The sequence below is a fragment of the Coloeus monedula genome (assembly GCF_965178545.1).
Source record: "Coloeus monedula genome assembly, chromosome: Z".
NCBI lineage: Eukaryota > Metazoa > Chordata > Aves > Passeriformes > Corvidae > Coloeus > Coloeus monedula.
Window position 1 is genome coordinate 26861638 of NC_138822.1, and position 11213 is coordinate 26872850.

Below are 11213 nucleotides of genomic sequence, written 5' to 3' on the forward strand. Positions count from 1 at the left end.
ATTTATCAAATCAGCAACTGTGTGAGATGACTTTAAAAAGTACATTGAACACAGTAATTTATATGTGTACTTAAGCAACAGTCCTTGTTTTGTTCTACTCTAACCATTTGCAATTTAATATTGTAAGACTGCAGCACACTGTATGATTAGAAAAGTATGTATATATTATGCATATACAGACTTGCATTATGCAATCACAAGAAAAAAAAATTGTATTGCCACATGCTATCTCCTCTAAATTTTTAAGAAGCTCAAAGCAGTTCATGTCCTTCCTTCCTTCCTTCCTTCCTTCCTTCCTTCCTTCCTTCCTTCCTTCCTTCCTTCCTTCCTTCCTTCCTTCCTTCCTTCCTTCCTTCCTTCCGAATTCCTTCCGAATTCCTTCCTTCCTTCCTTCCTTCCTTCCTTCCTTCCTTCCTTCCTTCCTTCCTTCCTTCCTTCCTTCCTTCCGAATTCCTTCCTTCCTTCCGAATTCCTTCCTTCCTTCCTTCCGAATTCCTTCCTTCCGAATTCCTTCCTTCCGAATTCCTTCCGAATTCCTTCCTTCCTTTGCTTTCAACTGCTATTTTCTGCTGAGTTTAAAGAAAGAAAGGAAAGGTATACAGCAATTCTCTTCAGTTTTTGAGGTATCAGATCATTTCCATAATGCAATTTAATTCATCACATTCAACTTCAGCAGCTATTTCTTGTTCCTAAAACTCATGGTGCTCCTGTAACTCTACTCAAAATGTTTTCCTTCATATTTGCCAGTTTTTACTTTCCAGCTTCATGGATGTATCTCTGTATATTTAAAATAGTGAGTTCTTACAGATCTTTGTGATTAGTTTTGAATTTTTATGTCCTCTTGTTGTTTTGAAATTTCCTTTAAAAGTAGAATGAAGCTGTCAAAGGAAAGATAACATTAAGTACACATTAAACAACGCATATCTGTCAAGGCTATGAAAATCTGAGTCAAATTAATTTCTATGAAGCTGAAAAGATGATGCTTTACAAACAGGTGAGATGGAGATCAGATGTAAAGAACTTAGAGAAAATAGAAAAATTAACATCCCAAGGCTTTGGAACATGCAGAATTGCTGTAGTTATATTTTTCTGCTGCAGCATGTCTATGTTGAAGTAGCTAAGGGTGAGAAAAAGACTAATGCACTACACAGGAAAGAACAGTTATGAGAACTTGAAAGTAAGGAAGTGAACGAAGATGACAGTTGCTTAAGAGCAACATATAAGGAGCTGTAAATTAGGAGCTAATCACTTAAAAAGAGAAGAGAAAACTGAAGCTGACTACAGAGTAGTTTCACGAGGGGAGAAGTCCCAGTGGAGTAGCTCCCAGGACAGGCTGCCAACCCCAAATTATCTGAAAGACTTAACCCCTCTTGCAGAGGGTATTCTCTGTCTCTCACAACAGCTTGTTATCTTATTATAACAAGATAAGTCTTGTTAGGCATCTTGGTCATAAAGGTAATAACTTCATTTAAACTGGATGGGGTAGTCTGGCAGGGTTTACAGAAAGGCAGTTGTAACCCAGATGTAAGAGAGGAGGACCCATTGCATCACGTGGAATGTTGTCATGTGCCTTGTCAAGCAGCTTGGGTGGAGAGTGACCAAAACCCATTTACTCCCGTGCACATATATTTTACATGTGTATGTGAGAGAGCACACCAAGAAAAACATTATTATTATAACAAGTCACAAGGAAAAAAATCTTACCTGAAGAGGTAAGAAATCACGTGTTTCTGTGATTTTACATTGCCCAATAATAAATCCTTTCTATGGTTTGTGTCTCTAGGTAAGGCTCAAGGCTGATTGCTCATTAGCTATCTGTTTACAGTCTTTTGCCATCAAATTTTGACAGGTGTCATCAGGCAATTCAGCTGTGAGTTATGCTCTGCTCAGGAACTGCCAACATCCAAATGAAGTGCTTTTAATTCAAGTATGGTACGTGCAATGTCCTCAGCAAAGTGCTCCACCATCTCGACCACCTTTAGTCTTAGAATAAAGATTTTTAAAAAATAATAACAATAATAATAATAATAGTAATAGTAATGATTTCCTTATAGCAAACATTGGAGTAATTTTTTAAAAATGGGTGTAAATGTGAAGATCAAGGGCACTTAGTTCTAGGAGGAGTGCCAGCTGAGTGATGCTATTTGAATGGGCTCCAAGGCCCTGACTCAGTTGCCATCCCTTAGATGTCTGGTGCCACGTCAGATGTGATGCTGTATCCCACTTGGCGTCCATCTGTCTCTCCAGAAGGCTGCAGGCCTCCTCATGTGCTGCATCTACCACTTCAGGCAGATGTCTTAGGTACCTTAGGGTATCTAAATATTTATGCAACACAACTCAATCAACCCCCAAACCTTCAACTTCCTTCACCTAAGAACATGATTTGGCTCAAAGACACAAAGCACAAAGTGCTAAATACTCTGAGTCACTGCTATGCAGAAGGCTTGCTGTCCAAAACCCCACTGTTGACTCTCATGGTAGTCAATGAGAATGTAGTCAACAGAGTCTAGAAAACACATGGACCTTACAGTAGGCACCTACATTAGGTCTACTGTTCAAAAGCTATTGCTGACAGCTAAACTCAGATATTTTAATCTGGACATCAATCGCATGCTACGTATCCTAAGAAAAGGATACAAGGACAGTAGGATCTAATGCACAGGAGCCTAGTTCAGAAATCTCTGAAATGAACCCTTGTTAAGACCCTATTATTGAGGTTCTTTAAAAATTCCTCTGCCTGAATTAAGGTGCAAACGAGACCATATGCCAGTGACAATAATATGGGTTTTATTTGATGGTAAATATGAGAGAGAGAGAGAGAGAGAGGGAGGGAGGGAGGGAAGGAAGGAAGGAATTCGGAAGGAAGGAATTCGGAAGGAAGGAATTCGGAAGGAAGGAAGGAATTTGGAAGGAATTTGGAAGGAATTCGGAAGGAAGGAAGGAATTCGGAAGGAATTCGGAAGGAATTCGGAAGGAAGGAAGGAATTCGGAAGGAATTCGGAAGGAATTCGGAAGGAATTCGGAAGGAAGGAAGGAAGGAAGGAAGGAAGGAAGGAAGGAAGGAAGGAAGGAAGGAAGGAAGGAAGGAAGGAAGGAAGGAAGGAAGGAAGGAAGGAAGGAAGGAAGGAAGGAAGGGAGGAAGGGAGGAAGGGAGGGAGGGAGGGAGGGAGGAAGGAAGGAAGGAAGGAAGGAAGGAAGGAAGGAAGGAAGGAAGGAAGGAAGGAAGGAAGGAAGGAAGGAAGGAAGGAAGGAAGGAAGGAAGGAAGGAAGGAAGGAAGGAAGGAAGGAAGGAAGGAAGGAAGGAAGGAAGGAAGGAAGGAAGGAAGGAAGGAAGGAAGGAAGGAAGGAAGGAAGGAAGGAAGGAAGGAAGGAAGGAAGGAAGGAAGGAAGGAAGGAAGGAAGGAAGGAAGGAAGGAAGGAAGGAAGGAAGGAAGGAAGGAAGGAAGGAAGGAAGGAAGGAAGGAAGGAAGGAAGGAAGGAAGGAAGGAAGGAAGGAAGGAAGGAAGGAAGGAAGGAATTCGGAAGGAAGGAAGGAAGGAAGGAAGGAAGGAAGGAAGGAAGGAAGGAAGGAAGGAAGGAAGGAAGGAAGGAAGGAAGGAAGGAAGGAAGGAAGGAAGGAAGGAAGGAAGGAAGGAAGGAAGGAAGGAAGGAAGGAAGGAAGGAAGGAAGGAAGGAAGGAAGGAAGGAATTCGGAAGGAAGGAAGGAAGGAAGGAAGGAAGGAATTCGGAAGGAAGGAAGGAAGGAAGGAAGGAAGGAATTCGGAAGGAAGGAAGGAATTCGGAAGGAAGGAATTCGGAATTCGGAAGGAAGGAAGGAAGGAAGGAAGGAAGGAAGGAAGGAAGGAAGGAAGGAGTAGAAGATAGGTGGGGGGGACAGAAAGAGTGACCAGGACAGAATAAGGAAAATATCACCACTCTGTGAATCCCAATGATGTTTGTTGATCTTCTCCAGCTGGTCTTCTCAGTGGTGAAGTGCCCCCAGAAGGCACAGAGTCCCATGGGTGTACATGCTCAGGCTGGGTGGGCATGTCCGGCCATGTCCCCCTGGGGTGGGGTCAGTCTCTCACGGCAGACTCTGGGTCTGTTGCATCCCGTGCAGCCCTGTGGGGCCAAGCCTCTCACGTGAACGTCCTGTGGATGTGGCCTGTGGGGTTGGGGGTTCCACAGCTGGGCCAGTTTGTGTAGTTGGAGGATGGGTGCTCACTGCCTCTCACCAGAGGTTGCACCATGCACCCAAAACCTCCTGCCCCGCTCGGTTGGGGGGAGTCTGTGTAAACCTGGCTTCTGTGAGCTGTGCTCTCCCCCGCCCCAAACTCAGCCAGGGATAGCTGCAGCTGGTGGCTTTGGCCTTTCCCTCAGCCTGAGATGATTGAACAATGCGTGTCCCTTTATCTAATCAACAGTTTGACTTTCAGTTCAAAGTCCCACTCTTCAGGGAGGCTTCGTTTGTAGCTTCTTTATAATGAGCAAAACTTTATATCAATGTTTGAGGCATGAACTATTTTCAGTCTCTGACAACCTTTAAGAATTCAGAGCACAGAACAAAAGCAGAGTGAGTCCAAAACTAAATGAATAATTTTCAAGCCAAAAATTGTAGGTGCTCAAAATTTACAAAGTAAACAGAACAGAATGTGTTCTGTTCTGTTCTGTTCTGGAAAATGAGAGAACACAAGAAAAAAAAAGCCTAATTGATATATTTCAAGCTCTCATCACGTTCTCCACCTTTCCCAGTACTTGAACTTCAATAGATTTGCATATTTATCATCTCCTTAGGACTACCTATAGATTGATTCACACACTAAGTATGTAGGATATGTAACAAAAGCATTTCCTAATCATGGGACAACATGAACCATTTTGATAAATAAGAGTAATCTGACTACCAAATAATGCTCACACCTATTTAGACAGAAACCTAAGACCTTAATAAGGCGCAACACTTTAAGCATTTAAAATGTAGATCTAAAGAACTGTGAAGATTTTGAATTACCAAGTAAGCATCACACTGGTCTAGGCAACACAATGAATCATTGTGAATCACCTGGCAGAAACTGCTACCCAACTTCAAAGCAAAAATTAATGGCTTGGGCCTCTGGGTGGAGGGAGCTATAAAACACTAACATCAGCTTTTGTATGTAGCAAGCTCATTAGAGAAAGCTAACCCTGCCCAGTACCTTGTATTACTAGTTTAAGAACTCTTCTTGCAACTCACCTTCTTTTCCTATGCTCTTTCACTGTAAATGCAAATGCAACAGGTAATACCAGTGTAGTATATGAACATATTTTCTCTCTCTGCAATAGTCTTTCCCCTTTTTACTTACTTTCCTCTCTGCAGCATCTTTCTAAAAATTCCTGTTTTCAAGCACAGGACTCCCAGAGGAGGGTTTCAAGAGAATTTTTATGTCATTTGATGAATGTCCTCTTCTCCTTGCTCTGTTCAGACCTCTCATGATTTCAAATTGTGAGGAACTGAACTAAAATCAATAGATGCCCTGAGTCTCAGTCTGTGAGAAGCGGGCATTTGGTAGAAAGCTGCAGGATTCCTCCATCTGTCTTGCACTCTGCTCTTCTACTTGCTCTCCAAAGCAGATGAAGAACAAACTTTTCTTCCCCTGTGTCTATTTGGAGACCCATTACCGAAACCAGGCTGGAGAAACACCATACCAAGCAGAAGAAAAACAGCTGATTTTAAAATCATTCTTCAAGTACCAGAAAGCCAAACTCTTGTCTACAATCAGGCCTTTCCCAGTACTCTGACATGTGCAGGATGAATGCTAGGAATGGTTTTAACCGATTTACACTGTGGAAACAATGTATTCAACTTCATTATAGATGAGAATCTGACCCAGGGTCTTTCAGTCTTGTATAACTCAGCTGTGGGTATGTCTGCATGCATGAAGACAAGAATGAAAGTGGACTAAGAAAATGCCTCCCTACTTAAAAAGAACTAATTAAAAAGTGGAATGCAAAACAAATCAGCTAACTCATCTTAAAAGGTAGAGAAGCACAGCCCACGCAGGAGAAAGAGCCAAGCTACTGACATCCCCTCTCCAGAGGATAAAGGAGGACATCTGTGAAAAGTCCTCCCTTCAGTTTCTCCAGAGTAGCAAGTGCAGCAGTTGACTAGACATTAATCACATTCCACCCTTTGTATCTGAGGAAAAAACTCTGGAGGGGGGAATAATTTGACTGAGAATAACCACCTACCTTTGGGATCAGATTTCGTAATGAAATACAACCAGCTCTTTGTTGGAGAGGTTCTGAATTCCTGGGTCTGTGTAAGCGAGAAGTTAGCTGTGTTTCTCTATTTTACAATGGGAAAGATTTCCATCAAATCTGTCTCAGGATACCTTCCAGCAAGGAAGGGAAAAATATGTGCAGACTTCTTGCAACATAAGTATACTCCAAAGCCATCCTTTCAGACAGAATGTAAATTCAGACCTTTGATGGTCAACACTGGTGCCACTGTCCAATTAGAGGCTGTGTTATTAGGGTTCTCAGGTGTGTGGGTGCTCTGTAGTAATTTCATTTGAATATGATTAATGTTCTTTCTAGCTCAAGATGTTTTCTTGTGTTGCTTTGCACAGTCAAACAGTTTACACCTCAGTGTTGGTTAAACTTCACAGGGTAAGTGAAGTGATTCATACATATATGTTTTGCCTCTAAAAAGACTTTGGCATCCTACAGGACAAAAGACATATTTAGAAGTGCAAGTCATCTTTGTCATCAAAAAATTAGATGTTTTAACACAAAAACCAGATTCAGAGGCATGAAATTTTTTGGTTTCTTTTGTTTCTAAAAATGTGGGAGATATACACCACAGTGTTCATGAAATTGTTCAAGCTGGTTTTAATAACAGTCATTATGTTAAAAAATGAAACTTCTCTCTGAGTCAGAGATGAACTGGGAAGAAACAAAGGAAGAGAAGTAACTCCTGCAGCACCTTTGTGCCCTTCTAGAATTGCTGCTCATCATTCTTTCTTTCAGCAGCTCTGTTGCTCCTTTTGTACAAAAGGTACCACCACCTAATGAAACAATTAAGGCCTGACAGCTTAAATACGCTCTTCTGTTCTTTTCAAGAATAAGTGCCACCATCAAGACAAACTATACCCACTGTTTCGCTATCAGCAGAGTCATTGTTATCCCAGATAGAGTGCCCTAAAAATAAAATCCATTCTGTATGTGCAGCTTCATCAAGTCAGGTCATGTCAGCCCTGCAGGGTAGACAGCACTGTACTAATTTTATTACTCTATTTTTAAACATGGCCTCCTTAGATCTTTTAGTGTGTCCCAAATAACAAAACAGAATTGACACATTGTATTCAAGTTTCTACTCCCAGCCACCTCCAATTTCTGAATATCTTACCCAGTCAGTATATTTGCTATCTAAAACTATGAAGAAGTTGTTATATTTGGCTTAATGTCACTTGTTGTGGCATTAACGACTTAATGTCACCTGTTGGCTGTTCAGGAGTCATGAGATGAATTCAAAATTCATATCCACAAGATTAATCTGTGTTAACAGTTTAGTGCCCCTGGCACCATATTTCACAGTGTTCCATCCCCTAAAACTGAGCTGAATTTTACAAGCCTGTGAACGTAGTTGCGGTGGGAGGGTTTCAACCAGTGTTACCTCAGATACACTGATGGCTGGAAGTCACCCCAAGCAGGATTGTCTCTCAGAGATGACACTAAAATTCTTAGGTTTTTCTGGTACATCTGAGGAATTTTATCCTCAATAGCTGTCCTACCACAACACGAAGGTCACTCAGACTATCTAAGAGTTATAGTGGCAGCAGAAGACATAAAAATAGAAGAATTGTCTATATTTATCAAGGCAAACTGATAGAACCCCATTGGCACACAGATTTACACCAAACTGCAGCTCTTAGATTACCATTCATGTTTGGATTTTTCGCACCAGCTGACACTGGGCAGGTACATACATTATAGGACAACTTTTTCAGACATGAGCTGAATAAAAAAGTACTTTTCCTTCCCTTGCATCTATTCGTCACCTCAAACCGTTTCAAGGCAAACAAAAGACATTGCAGTTAGTGCCATAGTGGTGTTTTCAGAAAATACAGGGAATCCACTCAGTGTTCAGCGTTCGCACAATAAAAAAATCACACAATCCTATGTGAGAGGAAGGTAAGGAAGAGGAACCAGACTGTATTCAGCAGTTTGGCGTAGCAAGTTCCTCAGACTTTCAAATTGTAATTTTTATCATAAGCAATGCCATAGTGGCAAGGGTCAGACAGTAACATCTGTTACGAACTTTAGGCTGAATCTGTGGACAGCATTCTCAGTACCCTGTCACATTATGCCCTGAAATACCCATACTCTTCCCTTGCAGTGGTGGATGGCGGATTGAGTTTGTGTGCCAAGGTTTCCACAGAAGGGGAGAAGGGGCCTAAAGGGATGACTTCTGTGAGAAGCTGCCACAAACTTCCCCTGTCCATTGATGCCAATCCCAGCTGGCACGAAGATGGACCCACTGCTGACCATGGCTGAGGCTATCAGTGATGGTAGCTGCGCCTCTGGGATAACAAATTTAAGATGGGGGATAAGTTATTGTGCAGAAACAGCTGGGAGAGAAACAGCCCTGCAGACCCCAAGGTCAGGGAAAAACAAGGGGCAGGAGGTGCACCAGGTGCCAGAGCTGCAGCCTGTGGTGCAGACAATGGTGAGGCGGATGGGCCCTGCAGTCTAGGGAGATCCATGGGGAGCTGAGAGCCACCTGCAGCCCATGGACACCCCACACTGGAACAAGTGGATGCCCAAAGGAGGCTGTAGACCCTGAAGAAGCCCATGCTAGAGCAGGCTCCTGGCAGGAGAGAGATGGAGAGAGGAGCCCCATGGAGAGAGAAGGCCACACTGGAGCAGGTTTCATGGAAGGACTTGTGACTCTGTGGGGTCCTAAGCTGGAACAGGCTGTTCCTGAAGGACTGTACACTGTGGAAGGGACCCACATCAGAGCAGTTCTTGAAGAACCATAGCCCATGGGAAGAGCTCATGTTGAAGTTCATGGAGAACTGTCTCCCATGGGAGGGACCCCATGCTGGAGCAGAGGAATAGTGTCAGGGGGAAGGAGCAGCAATATGTGGTAAGTTGACTGTAGCACTCATTTCCTTCTCCCTGTGCCACTGGCAGGCAGGAGGTATAGGATTTGGGAGCTAAGGTAAGACCAGGAATAATGGAGGGGTGTGGGAAGGTGTACTAAGATTTGGGTTTATTTCTTACTATTTTACTCTGATCTGTTTGGCAATTAATTCAGTCAATTTCACTGAGTCTGTTTTACCTGATGGCAATTGGTGACTGATCTCTCTCCCTGCCCTGACCTCAACCCATGAATCTTTTGTTGTATTTTTCTTCCCCCGTCCAGTTGAAGAGGGCATTGAGTCGCTTTAGTAAGCGTTTGGTGTCCAGGTAGTGTCAAACCACCACAGCTGGTCAAACCATCCCCAAGAACTTTAGAGCAAGTCAGTGAGATCATAGGAGATGCTGGGCTCTTGGAAAGGTCTGGTGCCTGCTGCACTGTATTCCATTGGCTAATCCCCAGCTGGGCTTGTTCTAACTTGGCAGGGTTTCTTTTTTCATTTTGGAAGGAAGGAAGGAAGGAGGAAAGGAAGGAAGGAAGGACGGACTTTGGCCCAATATTTGAATTGCACATTAGAAATTACTTAATTTCTCTCTCCACACACCTCATTAGCTAAGAAAGTAGCACTGAAACAGGAAGTAGAGGTGGCTATTGCCTCCTCTGCTTGACTGCTTCCACAAAAATGCATATACCTTGGTACATGTAAATGATCATCTAACACAGAGGGATAATGACCTGCAGGCAACTTTGTTTACCTTGTTTCCAAAGGCTTTTCTGCCAGAACCAAATTGGCTTATTCCAGTAACAAAAGACTGTAGAAAACAAAAAGCATTTCTTCATAGGAGTAGAGCATAGGGATATAGCTGTGAACAGGACAGTTCAGACGGGTGTGTCTGTGTGGACACACCAGCGGCATGTCCAACATACTTGGCCCCCAAAACATTGGGAAGGTTTGTTCAGGTCATTTTTTTTGCTGCCCTAGCACAGCAGTGCTGCCATTATCCCAGTCAGCCAGATGGCACAGAGCCCTGTATCATACCACATGAACTTATCCAAAGAATAATTGGTCAGATGCTGAAATTCAAACCTGACAAAATATGTATATCCTCCCTGTTTATCTCTGCTGTTCTGTCTGCTTTCATTTCGTGTTCTCTATCTGTCCCATGAATGATCAAGATGACAGTGAACAAAGAAGGATGAGAGGTCTGTGTTTATCAGTCACAATCTGGAAGACTTGCTGCTCTTACAGGAAGCAACCTTGACATCTACTCTTACCATTGGGCAGATCAACCTGCCAGCACCACATTTGTGACACTAGCATTTTCTCAACATTACTTCCCAGAAAAATGGAGAAGAGACACACCAAAAATTTCTTAGAAACATTTTCATAACTTTTTTCGTTGGTTTTGGGTTTGGTTTTGGGTTCTTTTGTTTGTTGATTTTGGGGGTTTTTTTGTAGGCAAACAGAGGAGTGCTGAAGAACAGCAAGCTATGGAGTTGTTAATGAATATATTTGTTTGAAACATATATTTATAGCTGGGCTCATGCTGGACAAAGTAAAAGTTTCACACAAATCAATCAGAAATTATTTTCATCTGTCTCACTACAATATGCTTATGCTTCAAGTCCTGACAGGCTGAGATGTCTCCCCAGTAGAGCTTTTGGAGTTTGAAGCCTCCACACATGGCCTCTGACAATTTTGTTCTGACAATTCCTGTCCAACCGTCTCTGCTGATGTGAGGTTCAGAAGTGTTGCTAAGTGGCAATTCTACTGGAAAGCAAAGATGTATCTGTGCTGGGAGAGCTTAAATCCTGCCAAAATAAAAAATGCAGTGAAATTACCTTTTCTTCTGTTTGTTCTGCTGCAGCAGTGTGTTCATGTAGTGATTTTCAGGCCTCATAGCTGACTATTTTTGCAGGACATTGGCATTCACTGCCTTCTTTGTTTCTTCATGAATATGTAAAAACAAAAGTGTCATGTTGTTTGAACAGATTTCTGGCCAGCCTTAATTTAGATTTGAAGTGCATGCACATAGTTGGCTATTTCAGACTACCAGTCAACTCCAACAGGCTTGCTTTGTTTAGTTAAGAGGCAAACAAAAAGAGATGGTGA